Raw genomic sequence first — 13,520 nt, 5'->3', positions numbered from 1 at the left:
CACATATCCAAAGAGTATGGGAGCTAGGACGTCTGATTCCAAATCCAGGGCTCTTTGCATTAGGATATTTGATTTCTAATAAAAGAAGAGAAAATCTGAACATAGAGAAGGGCATAAGTGCATATTCAATGGAAATACAAACATATGTGGAATGGGGGAAGGGCTGATTCAGTCTCCTACAGAGAAGAAGATAGGAGCCCTGCTTCTCAAATACATGATGACATATAATAGATCTCTATTGCCTCAGCATGCACAGATAGTCTAAAATTGGTTCTATTCTGCCACTATTTGCTGAAGCTATGGACTGTTTATTGGCTTCATAGCCAAAGCTGAGATACATTCAAAAGGCAGTAGTTAACCAGGACCTAGTCCTTCATCAGTCCTTCCTGGCTAGCTCCTATTTGGGTGACAGATAATGATATAAAGCAAGAGGCCTAGGGGCTTCTCTCTTGATGGCCTTGATGAACATGGGCCTCTGTTCCCTCCCTCTTTGCATTTGTTCCTTCTTCAGTTTAGGTGACAGAGACTGGAGATGGTTATGGGCTTGTGAGCTTTTTGATTTTTTTTTTTGTATAAACTTTGTATTGATTTAAATATGTCCAGGTGTATCCTTCAGTAGAATGTAAACTCTTTATGAAGCTTTGCTTTTTGGTCTTTGTGTCCCCAGAGACTATTATGGTATCTGGTACATAGTAGGTGCTTAATACATGTTTGTTTTAGAATTGAATTAATAAAGTAGGTAATTGAAATCAGTGATTTTCTACTACCTTCTCCTTAATTTGAATTCTCCCCAAACTTCAAGATCTGCTTCAAGTCTTGCTTCTACAAAAGAAGGCATGACAATAGAAAGAATGTTGGCCCTGGAGTCAAATGCTCTGAGATTGGAGATCCTGATTCTCCTATGACCTTTTATTTCTATGAATTCAGACAAATCACTTACCTCTCTGGTCTTCATCTATAAAATGAAGGGCTTGGACTAGATGACCCCTAAGGTTCTATTTAATCTAAATCTGTAGATAGATAGATAAAGAGATAGATATTATACATGTATATATAATATGTATTATATATCTATATATTATATAATATATGTTTTATATGTATGTTATATGTAGATATAAGTGTATCTATATATTACATGCAGATATAAGTATACCTATATATTATATACAGATATAAGTATATCTATATATTATAGATAGATGTAGGCATTTCTATATATACATATACATACATACATATATGTGTATACATGTGTATACCTATATTTATAATCCTATCATCTCTTAAGCCTTCCCAAATAAGACTAAAGTGATCTCTCCCTTCTCTAAATGCCTAGAAAACTTATGGTCTTACCATATATTTGGCATTTAGTCATATGCTAGCATATACTGGTAGACATTACTTTTATGTGTATATGATTCATTTTTTCTACAAAGAGATCTCTATCTATGAGTCATCATATGTTCTTGGAATATTCATCACTAGAATACATTACTGGCTTATTGATCACTTGAAGATATCATAAATGGGAACTATAGTTCTGGTAATTATTGGACAAGTTAAAATCTGAGGTCTCTAAACTCCTTGAGGGCAGGGGTTCGTTCATTCATTATTTTTTCAACAAAAAATTCTTAATCACCTTCTTCTTAGAGCTAAGTTCAAAGGGAATACAAGGAAAAATAAAACTATTTCTCCCCTCAGGAAGCTTACAATTTTGCAGGGCTATCCACAAATGAAATAAAAGTAGAATAAGCATGCAAGAGAAGTATAAAATGCTATGAGAGAGTTCATTTCCACCTCAAAGAAAGGTATTATGAAGTATAGAAAAAAACACAGACTTTGAGTCAGAACATATAGGCTGACAGTTTGTCTCCACAATTTATTAGCCTTGTGATCTTGGCAGAGACCATTAGCCTCTCTAACTCTGGTTCCTCATTGATAAAATGGGTATAGTAATATATGCACTACCCTCTTCATAGTGTTAGAATGAGGAAAAAAATTGACAAACTATAATACATTATAGAAATGCTCTTTATGTTGCTTTTTTTAGTGCTCATCAGTATAGGTGCTCCCTCCAAAGTTAGACAACATCTGTCCTGGATCCATGCCTCTTCATGAAATGTAATGTTCCTCTGTGCCAGATATTCCACAGAAAATTCATCCGAAGTGTTTGAAGTTTTTTTTCCTGGCTCATTTAATGTCTCTCTGTAGCCCACATAATGCCCAGGCTGGCTAGTCATTTGTCGGCTTTCATTCTTGCCACATAACTAGCTCACCTCCTTTCTAGTCATCCATAAGAGCAAAGATAGGGAGATATGACTAGTTTAGTTTGGCCTAAACATGGAAACCTACATTTTTTTGTATCCTCGTAATGTGTAGCCAAGGGCCTGGCATATAGTAAATGTTCACTAAATATGTGTTGGTGGATTAAATCTCACCACATCCAGTAGGGCATGTTGCCAGCTTGAAGAAGGGAGCTGAGCTCATAGAATTATAGCATCATAGAATCCAAAGGATGGAAGGGCCCTCTGAAGTCATCTAATCCATCTCTTACCCGAAGCATGAATCCTCTTATGAGCTCATTTAATTACATATCTTTACAATCCACCCAGAATAACCTGTTGCCTATTTTCAGAGAGAAGAGAACCCTCATCTGAGCTTCATAGGAAATCCTGGCCTAGCCACCTGGGGGCTGTTAGTCATGCCAGAATCTGTAGGTTTCCCTTTTACTCTTGAAGGCATCCAAAAGAAGCCCTCTTCTAACCTGCTGACAGAAAAGCACAGTCTGTTCTTGGACAGATTTCCATCACATATACATTTGTTGTGCCAAATGTGTTGCAGAGGTTGCCGTGGTTTCTCATGAATATTTTTAATCCATCCAGGTTATCAACAAAATTTACAAGAATAAGGATGAAAATAAGAAGAGGTAGAGAGAAAAGAAGGGGTAAGTTATCTGGACTTTCAATCCTAATTCAGATGTTCATACACTCAGAAGTGAAATTTATGTCAAAGATTATCTAGTCCAACCCATCCCTGAACAAGAATCCAATCTGCAACTTGCCTGACAAATAGTTATACATTTTCTTCTTCAAGATCTCCAGTGATGGGAAACTCCTTTTGTCCCAAAGCATTTCTCTTTGGGGTAGACATAATTATTAAGAAGCTGGATCTCAGCATGTTATAGTGGATGGACAGCTGGCCTCATAACAAAGACCTGGGTTCATGTGCCATCTCTGACACTTACTGGCACTGTGTTACCCCCCGATCAGGTCATGTAACTTCTTTTTTTGGGGGGGAGAGTGAGAAAATTGGAGTTAAGTGACTTGCCCAGAGTCACACAGCTAGGGAGTATTATGTGTCTGAGGCCTCATTTGAATTCAGGTCCTCCTGACTCCAGGGCTGGTGCTCTATCCCCTGTGAAACCTAGTTGCCCCAGGTCATTTAACTTCTAAGAGCCCAAGGCAATACTCTAAGCCTATGAACACAGGGCAGGTACCATTTGTATTGGAAGAAATACGGGAAAAGAAAGGAAAAGAGAAAGGAAGGAATGAAGGAAAGAAGGGAGAAAGAGAGAGAAAGTAAAAAGAAAGAGGGGGGAGTGAAAAAGAAAGAAACAAAGGGAGAAAAAGAGAAAGAGAAAAAAGAGAGAAAGAGGGAATAAGGAAGAAATAAAGGAAGAAAAGGAGGAAGGAAGGAAGGAAGGAAGGAAGGAAGGAAGGAAGGAAGGAAGAAAAAAGGGAAGAATGAAAGGAAGAAAGGGAATAGAAAGAAGGGGAAAGAAAGGAGGAAAGGAGGGAGGGGTGGAGAAAAGGAGGAAGAAATAGAGGGATAGAAGGAAAGAAAGGAGGGAAGAAGGAAGGAAGGAAAAGAGGGAGGGAGAGAGATGGAAAGAAGGAAAGAAGGGAGGGAGGGAGAACTAGAGGAATGGAAGGAAGGAAGAAAGAAAGAAAGAAAGAAAAAAGAAAGAAAGAACGAAAGAAAGAGAAGGAAAGAAAGAAAGGGAAAGAAAGAAAGAGAAAGAAAGAAAGGAAGAAAGAAAGGAAGACAGAAGGAAGAAGGAAGGAAGGAAGGAAGGAAGGAAGGAAGGAAGGAAGGAAGGAAGGAAGGAAGGAAGATGCTGCTGCTGCAATTTCCACTCATTAAATTTGGTTTCTTCAAAGCTTAGCCCAGTTCACATCTTGGGGGGGGGGCCAGGGCATCCCCCAGTACCATCTACCTTTTCAAAACAATTTGTCTCCCAAATCAGGACCATACCATTTAGCACTTATATATTTTCCCATAACATTTTTGGGGTTGGGGGGCTTAATTTTGTCTTCCAAAATACATTTCCCCTTGACTATGTTATGCTTCCTCTCTATGTCTCTAGTGTCAAATACAAATCCCTTTGTTTGACATTCAATGTGCTTCAAATCCTGGCTCCAAGACAATTTCCAGCTTTATTATGTACTATTCCCTTCATTCATTCTTGAATCTGACTAAACTGGCCTTCTTGCCATTCCTCATGAGGTGTGCTCCATATCTGGCTTCCTGGCCTTAATCTCTTGAACGCTTAGAATCTGCTGCTTCCTTGCTTCTGCTTTTTAAAATTGCTTGTTTCTTTCAAATCTGAGGTCAAGTACCACCAACCACATGAGGCTTTTCCCTATCTCTGAACTGCAAGTGTCTGCCCCCTGAAATCATTATGGATTTATTTTTCTATTTATTTTGTATCTACTCATATGTGTCCTGATGTTGTACATATTATCTCCCTATAGAACATAAGATCCTTAGAAGCAAGCACTACTTCATTTTTTACTTTGTATCCCTTACCCTTAGTACAATGAGTGGACATGGTTCTTAATAAATCTTATGGATTAATCTTCTTTCCTCATAGGTTTACCATAGTTCTGTTGACCCAATGGGTACTTAATCAATAAATATTTGCCTAACCGTTGGGATGAGGCAAGACAGGTATATGAGTCAAACCAGATTTACACATAAATCCTTGATCTCTCCTTCTCCCTCCTCTTTTCCCTCTTTCTTTTCCTCATCTTCATTCTTTTCTTCTGCTATTTTTTAAGATGCTGGTTTCACAGAGACTATGATCTTAGATTGCTACGTAAAGAAGCGGCCTCTGATTTCTAGGTCACTTAGTTCAACTCCCTAATTTCAGATGGAGGAAATTTAAATCCAAGAGAGATAATAAATCTTCCTTGTGGGCATTTTTTCTGTGGAAAATCTTGGAATTTTGGGCAAAATCTTCTTTCCTGTGACTTCTCAAGATCCTCTTATTTCCTCTGACATTGTCACTTTCCTTGTGCAGGTTCTTATTACCTCACTTTCCCTACCACAAGTCTCTCCCCACTCCAGTCCTCCTCCACTCAGATGTCAAAGTGATCTTCCTAAAACACATCTGTCCATGTCACTTCCCTGTACAAGAAATTTCAGTGGCTCCCTATCATATCCAGGAACAAATATAGAATCCCATGACATTCAAAGTCTTTCATAATTTGCCCCCACCTCCTACCTTTCGATATTTTTTATACATAACATCTCATACTTACTCTACATTCCAGTGACGTTAGCCTCCTTGCTTTTCCTCACACAAAACCCCCCATCACTTGACCCGTGGCATTTGCACTGGCTGCCGCCATGCCTGGAATGTTCTACCTCCTGATCTCCACCTACTAGCTTCCTTCAAGTCCTAGATAAAATCCCATATGCTAGAGGAAGCCTTTTCCAATGCTAAATTCTAATGCCTTCCCTTTATTGATCATTTCCAACCTATTCTGAATATAACTTGTCTGCCCAGAGTTATTTATATGTTGTTTCCCCTATTAAACTATGAGCTCCTTGAAAACAGGGACTACTTCTTGCTTTTTTTTTTTTTTGTATCCGCAGTGCATAACACAGCACCTGGCACAGAGTAGGTACTCAATAAATGTTTATTGCCTGTCTTTGATGATTGACCGACCAACTTGGTTATTGATCATACTTCTACTCTCTCAGTCTAAGTAAGACTTTTTTTTTGCCTTTCAAGTCCCTTCATAATGAAACCCACCACTACAATTAATGAGGCAACTGAGTCTGAAGGAGTTTATATGTCTTGCCCAAGGTCATAAATAACTATACAGTTCATCAGAAAATGAAACTTGGGTTTCCTACAGTCAGGTTTTAAAGCTGAGAGATCTTAGACATATCTCATCTGATCTCCTCATTTTAACAGATGGCAAATGCAGATCAAAATAGTTAAGTGACTTGTCCAAGGTCACAGATATAGGTAATAGTGGTGTAAGGATTTGAATCTAGTTCTTGTGACTGAACCCAATGCCCATTCAGTCAATAAAAGACAACAGCAAGATTAAACTTTCCAATGTTACCCATTTTTGTATGGACTCATTTCATGAAAGACATATTTGTGGCATAGAGGCTGTTACAGGCCAGGGCAAGATCAAGTTAAGGGTATCAGAGAAGGGAATGGAGAAATAGAGCACAATAGAAAGGATGTAACACCAGAGAATAACATCTAGACATAAAACAGCAATTAGGAGGCTACACATACAGGGTGGATGCAGAGAGACAGAAGGAATCAAGCAGTCTAGGATCCCAACAAACAAGATTCTTGTTTTTTGTTCTGCCTCTCAACAGCCATAAAATCTTGAATAACTCACTTTACCTCTACGGCTTTCAGTTTCCTTATCTATAAAACAAGGTAAGTAGACTAGAAAATTTATAAATTTCTACTCAGATATCGTGATTCTACAACCACAAGGATTAGGGGTAGAGCAAGGACAGTGACTAGAAAATAAACAGCCAAGAAAATCCTCAAAGGATGAAAGAATAAAGCAAATCAGTCAGGCTTGAATTTGATTCAATTCAATAATCATTAAGTTTCGCCTATGTGCCAGGTACTGTCCTTGGCTGTCAAGATTTGACAGTGAATAAGGTATAGTCCATGTCTTAAAGGAATATAAAGTCTATAAGCAATGATAGGACATAGGTTATGATTAATGAGATTTTGAATAATGCAAAATTGGATTTAGTGCACATTATAAAGCGACATCAGTTTGCATTGCATGGAAGCCAAAATTTGAGGGTCTTGACATGTCACTATATGGTCAGTATGCATTTGGCTGGGGTTGTTGTTCAATTGCTTCATCCATATCTGACTTGACTCCATTTGGGGTTTCTTGGCAGATAATGTTTTGCCATTTCCTTCTCCAGCTCATTTACAGATGAGGAAACTGAGGCAAATAGGGTTAAGTGACTTGCCTAGAGTCACACAGCTAGTAAGTGTCTAAGGCCAGATTTGAACTCTGGTAGATGAGTCTTCCTAACTTCAGGCCCATCACTCTATCCACCGTACCACCAAGCCAGCTGTGCCATATTACCTAGAATTGTGTTCATTTTTTAAGAGCTTTTAACAAAATGGAAAAAGAAACAATTCTTCAAATGGAAAAAGAAGAAGCTTATTATTACATCAGAACAAAAGACTTTTAATTGAATGGCATAAACTTGGTCATAGTGCCTCTAAAAATAGAATGAGATATTAGAATGCCTGTATGTAGGGTATGGACTATTTTAAAACATGCAAGTAAAATAAACGAAAAATGTAAAATTGCATCAGTTCCTTGTGGGTTACATATAACTACAAGAAATAGAAGTGGTACAATGTTAGAAATGAAGTGGTTTTTAACTGTATAGGTTGAAAATTATAATAAAAACATATTACTCTTAGCAGAGCAGCCATTCAGACAATAGTTTCAAATTTATTTAAAGCAGTGAAAGAAAATGAAAATGGAGTGAATAGTGAAGAAACTGTAACTGTAAATACTACGTGGTTTGATCACTTTAAAAATCGAGTTCAGTTGCACAATGTTGAAACTACCAGAGAGGTGGCCGAGGTAGATGAGGATATAGTAGCTTAAATGTCCTGATGTTTTAAAAATAAAAATCATCGAAGTTGTTAAATCCATTTGGTCGACAAGTTTTTAGGATGGAAGAAAAAGACTTAATCTGGAAAAGGATACCTTCTATAATTTACATTTCTAAGGAAGAAAAAAAAATTTAAACCTAGATTTGAAGTGTCCAATGATCACCTAACACTTCTATTGGGAAGCAATGTAAAAGACAGTTTTAAATGAAAACCAATGCTTGTTTTTTGGTCTCAAAACTCTTATACTCCAATAGGCTACAAATATCAATGCTTCCAGTTCTTTGTTGGATCAAATAAGAAAGCAAGGATCATTACGGTCATTTATGAAGACTGATTTTTAAATTATTTTAGCCTGGGCCTTAAAAAGTACTTCTAGGACAACAATATTACATTTAAAGCATTACTGATTTTAATAATGCCCCAGGGCGTCCAATGAAATTTGGTTAGTTCTTTGTGTGAGAAAATGAACATGAAAATCTGCTGAAAAGTGGATAAAGGTCTCTACACCTACCAGTGTACATATGAAGATTTAAAGAAAGAGAAAATGATTTAGTCAATGCTATTAAAATATTTTAAATAACAATCAAGATATTTTCATTATATTATTAGGTATGATTGTATTTTTTAATTTTTTCTTTCTATAACTGCTATTTCTTTGTAACAATTTTGAATCAGAAATACATTTATCCTTTGATCTTATATTGTTAATAAACAGATAAAAATTTATTTAAAATCATTTCATATTTCCATTGAGCTAGAACCAATGATCATGTTTTCCATGTAATGACAACTTTGAATAATGTGAATTTGAATACTACTAGTCCTTCATTGGTGTACATAGGTGATGCAGTGGATAGAGCACTGGGCTAGGAATCATGAAGACTCATTTTCATGAGTTCAAATCCAGCCTCAGATACTTGGTAGCTATGTGAGCTAGCACTTAACCCTGTTTGCCTCAGTTTCTCATATGTGAAAGTAGCTGAAGAAGGAAATGGCAAATCACTCCAGTATCTTTGCCAAGAAAATCCCAAATGAGGGCATGAAGAGTCAGACATGGCTGAAACGCCTGAACTCCACCACTTCACATAGGATTCGTTATTTGCAGTAATAGGGACCTAGCCATATGTATAATATAAGGTAGAATGTAAAAGAGAAAAAGGAGAAATTCAGAATAAGTGTTCTAGGGAAGGTTCTATAACAAAATACCTCTTTCAGCAGGGCTTGAGGGAAGATAGGATGTACACAGAAACAACAAGAAGAAACATATTTTGAATCTGAAGGAATCTGAGGAAACCTCAGCTAAGTCAGTTGTGCCCAGGCTGGTCTCAGAGTAAAAACTGGCAAAAGCTGTCTGGGTAGTGAGTTTGATCGTGATGAAAAGACACAGGTAATGACCAACCATGACTTCAGAGGACTGGTACTGTAGGAGGCTATCCACCTCCTGACAGAGAGGTGATGGAATCAAGATGTGGAATGAGTCACATATTTCTGGACATGGCCAATCTTTGTCGGACTGAGGATTAGTTACAAGGGATTTTCTTTCCTTTCCTTTTCTCTTCCCTTCCCTTCCCTTCCCTTCCCTTCCCTTCCCTTCCCTTCCCTTCCCTTCCCTTCTCTTCTTCTCTTCTCTTCTCTTCTCTTCTCTTCTCTTCTCTTCTCTTCTCTTCTCTTCTCTTCTTCCTTCTTCCCTTCCCTTCCTTCCCTTCCCTTCCCTTCCCTTCCCTTCCCTTCCCTTCCCTTCCCTTCCCTTCCTTCCCTTCCCTTCCTTCCCTTCCCTTCCCTTCCCTTCCCTTCCCTTCCCTTCCCCTTCCCTTCCTCCTTCCCTTCCCTCCCTTCCTTCCCTTCCCTTCCCTTCCCTTCCCTTCCCTTCCCTCCTTCCTTCCCTTCCCTCCCTTCTCTTCCTTCCTTTCCCCCTCCCTTCTCTTCTCTTCTCTTCTCTTCCTCTCCTCTTCTCTTCTCTTCTCTTCTCTTTCTCTTTTTTCTCTCTCTTTTCTTTCTTTTCTTTCATTTCCTTTTGCCCATTCGCATTCCTCCTCCCCTTTCCTTTGTTGTAGATTGCTCTGTGAATTACCAAATCTAATCTAGACTATTCCATAGTTATCTGATATTGCTTTAAAGTATTCCTACTGCTTGCAGCTCCAGAGATCCTTTTTCTAGAACAGCTGCTTATTCATTTAATGAATATGTAGCACTTACTATGTGCAAGGAACAGTGTGATCAATGTTGTGGGGAATACAGAAATAAATGAGTCCTCATCCTCATTGAGTATAGAGGACAATAGGAGAGACAGTATGGAGCTATGAAGGAAACATTGGAGTAGAAGGCTTGACATTTGCATGTTGGTCATGTCATTGCCATTTAGCAGCTATGTCACCTCAGATAAATTACTTCACCTCACTGGTCTTCAGTCTCATCTATAAAATGAGAGTGAGTATATTTGGTCACCTTTAAGTACCTTCCTAAGATTAAGAAAATGTCATCTATAATCTACAAAGTATAGCATATTGGAACAATAATTTACCATTAGATCCTGGAAGACTTGAGTTCAAGTCCCTACTCTGACACATACTGACTATGTGACTTGGAACAAGTCATTTCATTTCTCCATGCCTAACTAGCTGTAGAAGAATAAAAGTTGCTGAGAAAAATGCTTATTGGTGTTGGTAGAAGCTCCCTGAACCAACGAAATAAGTGCAGCCCCCAAAGGAGACATAGACAGATAGATAGATGTGTACAGGTATATGTATACCTATACACACCAACAACTTTAATTCTACATAGAATACAAATCAAGAATAGAAATCAAACATGTAGTGAAAAGCACAGACATAATGGGAAGTCCAAGGAAGAGAACACTTTGAGAGAGAGAAAACAGGATCAGGATACACTCTATTGAGGAAGTGACATTTGGCCTACAAATTGAAGGGTAGGCAAAATTTCCACAAGCAGAAATGGGAGGATGGGTGGTTTGGACTCTTAAGTGGAAGAAAGAGACTGAGTAAGGGCATGATAGGGTGCTCGTGGAACAGCAAGCAGTCTAACATAGGACAACTATGGTGTCTGGGCTGGAGCACTGAAGTAAAAAGAGAAGTAGTTAGAAACAACATGAAGGCCAGTTGTGGAAGGCCTTCTCCTAAGCTAAAGAACACGGACTTTATTTTGGTAGGAATGGGAAGTCATTGAAGGTTAAAAGCAGGGGAGTGGCATCAACTTTTTGCTTTAGGAAGATGACTGGCATCAGTGTGAAGAGTAGATTAAAGAAAAGGCAGAGGAGGTAGAAGAGTACTTAGGACAATAGTGGAGAGTAGATCACAGAATCTCAGAGCTGTAAGAGATCTCAGAGGCCATCAAGTCCAAATCCCACCTGAACAAATTCTCTACATCATACCTGATTAGCAGTCATGCAGTCTGCCCAAATACTTCCAGAGAGGGAATAAGTAAAACAGGATTAGGAGGGGGACCCATAACCCCCCTAAAGCAGCTCAAGCCAGTTTATTAACTCAACACCATCCCCACGCCCCCAGGCTAAATTTGCCACTTTGCAGCTTCTGTTCTTTGCTCCTAAATCTGCCTTCTGGAATTAAGTGGAATAAATCTAATCCATCTTCGAGAAAACAATCTTTCAATTACTTAAAAACAAACAAACCAACAACAAACAACCTTGTAGTTATCATGATCCCTCCAAGTTTTCCCTCCTCTAGGCTAAACATCACGCATAACTAGAAATTTTCGTGCTTAAGGAAAAAGAAAACAAAAAATAAACCCTGCAACACATGAGCCAGAAATCACCCTTATTTGAGGGGCAGACAACACCCAATATGGTGAGACAGACTTCCTGATACCACAAGGCTTATGATGGGAAGGCTCCTTACAATGCATCTGTTAGTTTCCCATTCAAATTAATTAATCTTGAAAACGAGGTGCCAAGGCTAGTTGCTTCTTCATGTTTGCTGTTCAATAAGTCTGAATGCCAGAGGGAAGTAGGGGGAGGGGGTACATATTTATAGCAAATAGATATAAGCATTTGAGAAGGGAGTTGAAAGAGAGATTGAAACAGTGAATGTTTAACAACTGGCTTTGCAAAAATTCACACTTTTAAATTCAATCTGTGTTATTAACATTTCGTCCATCACTTTCTTAAATCTAGGTAATCCACAAAACAGTATATCAAGCTCCAGTTTGTAGAGCTGGCCAATTTCTAAGGTATGAATGCTCACACTGAAAATTATGCAGTCAACTTTCTATAGTCAGCATACCTACGGATTAAAGTCATCCATTCTTTCCCCCTACTCACCTCTTTCCCTATAAAAACCTTTTTCTGCTTGTATTAGAACAAAGAGAAAAAAGAACCTTAGGGATTATCTAGTTTACCTTTTTGATTTCAGAGGAGGAAACTGAGGTGCTGGAGAGGAGGAGTAGTTTGCCCAAGGTTACTCGAGGAAGATTATTCGGTACTTATTAAAATTGAGATTGAGCTGAAGGGGAGTCAAATGAAGCCCAAACCTCAGTGACTCAAAAACTGCTGAGCTGGAAGGGTCCTTCTCATTTCTGGGGAGGGAAAGGGCCAGAGTCAGTGCCAGATCAGGACCTGGAACCCAATTCTCCTGACTCCCAGTCCAAAACTCTTTCAGCTAGGTTATCAAAATTTGGGCTCTCTGAATTCTAGGACTTGGGAACATTTGAGAAGTGAAGGAGGACAAAACTTTGCAGGAAATACAAGATCCTTACGGTCATGGAAGAAGAGGGGTCCCAGGAGGGCAGGACCCTTCAGCAGAGATGGTGCCCTTCCTTTCTTCCACGTTGTCCCTGGCTTTAAAGGTACCTGCCTTGCTCTGTTTATTGTAAGCCAAATAAGAGGAGAGGGAAAGGGAGAAGCCTTTAGTCTCTGGGCTGTCCTCCCTCCCCAGGCAGCAACATGATTTGCAGTTGTTTTTTGCCACTTGGTGAACAAGCTGCTAGGGCAAGGGAACCCTAGGTCAAGTTTCTTTCCTCACCCTTGGGTTGGGCTGGGTCCCACTACTCTTGGCTTCAGTCTAAGGAATCCTTTGAGACCACCAAACTGCTCCCTCAGCTGGAGTCTGTTCCGGGTGCTTCTTCATAGTAACAAATCAGTATTGAAAGAGATTCAGTTCTCTCAGTCAACATCCATCTGCTGCTGCATTAAAGCAAATACTTCCTCCCCATCTAATCACAATTATTCATTAAAAACCATAAACAAAGGTTAATTCTTAATAAAACAAAGTTACAGCATACCATATGGTAAATATTAATGATAAACATAATTTACTCCTCATCTTCTCTTTATCCAAGTGATATGAAAAACAACATTATCCCAGCCCCAGCACCAGGGTACACATTGCTCTTTCTCCAATAGGTTCTGCTCTGTCTTCATCCTCTTTGTCACTCTTTAAATCTTCCATCTTGGAGTGATCACCCCTGTTCTGAAGTAATCCCAGTGCCTTGACTGTCTCGCCATATTTATAGCTCTGCTTAACAGCCCCAATTCCTTCAACCTCTCCTTAAATGGTATGAACCACCCTCCACTATCTTGCTTGACCTCCTCAGGATGACAACCAATATCCTAGGTGAGAGGTAACAAGAA

The sequence above is a fragment of the Phascolarctos cinereus genome, unplaced genomic scaffold (genome assembly GCF_003287225.1).
Source record: "Phascolarctos cinereus isolate Bilbo 61053 unplaced genomic scaffold, phaCin_HiC Scaffold_4;HRSCAF=312, whole genome shotgun sequence".
In the NCBI taxonomy this organism is placed as follows: Eukaryota; Metazoa; Chordata; class Mammalia; order Diprotodontia; family Phascolarctidae; genus Phascolarctos; species Phascolarctos cinereus.
The sequence above is the reverse complement of the archived record's forward strand: the minus strand, read 5'-3'. Positions refer to the sequence as shown.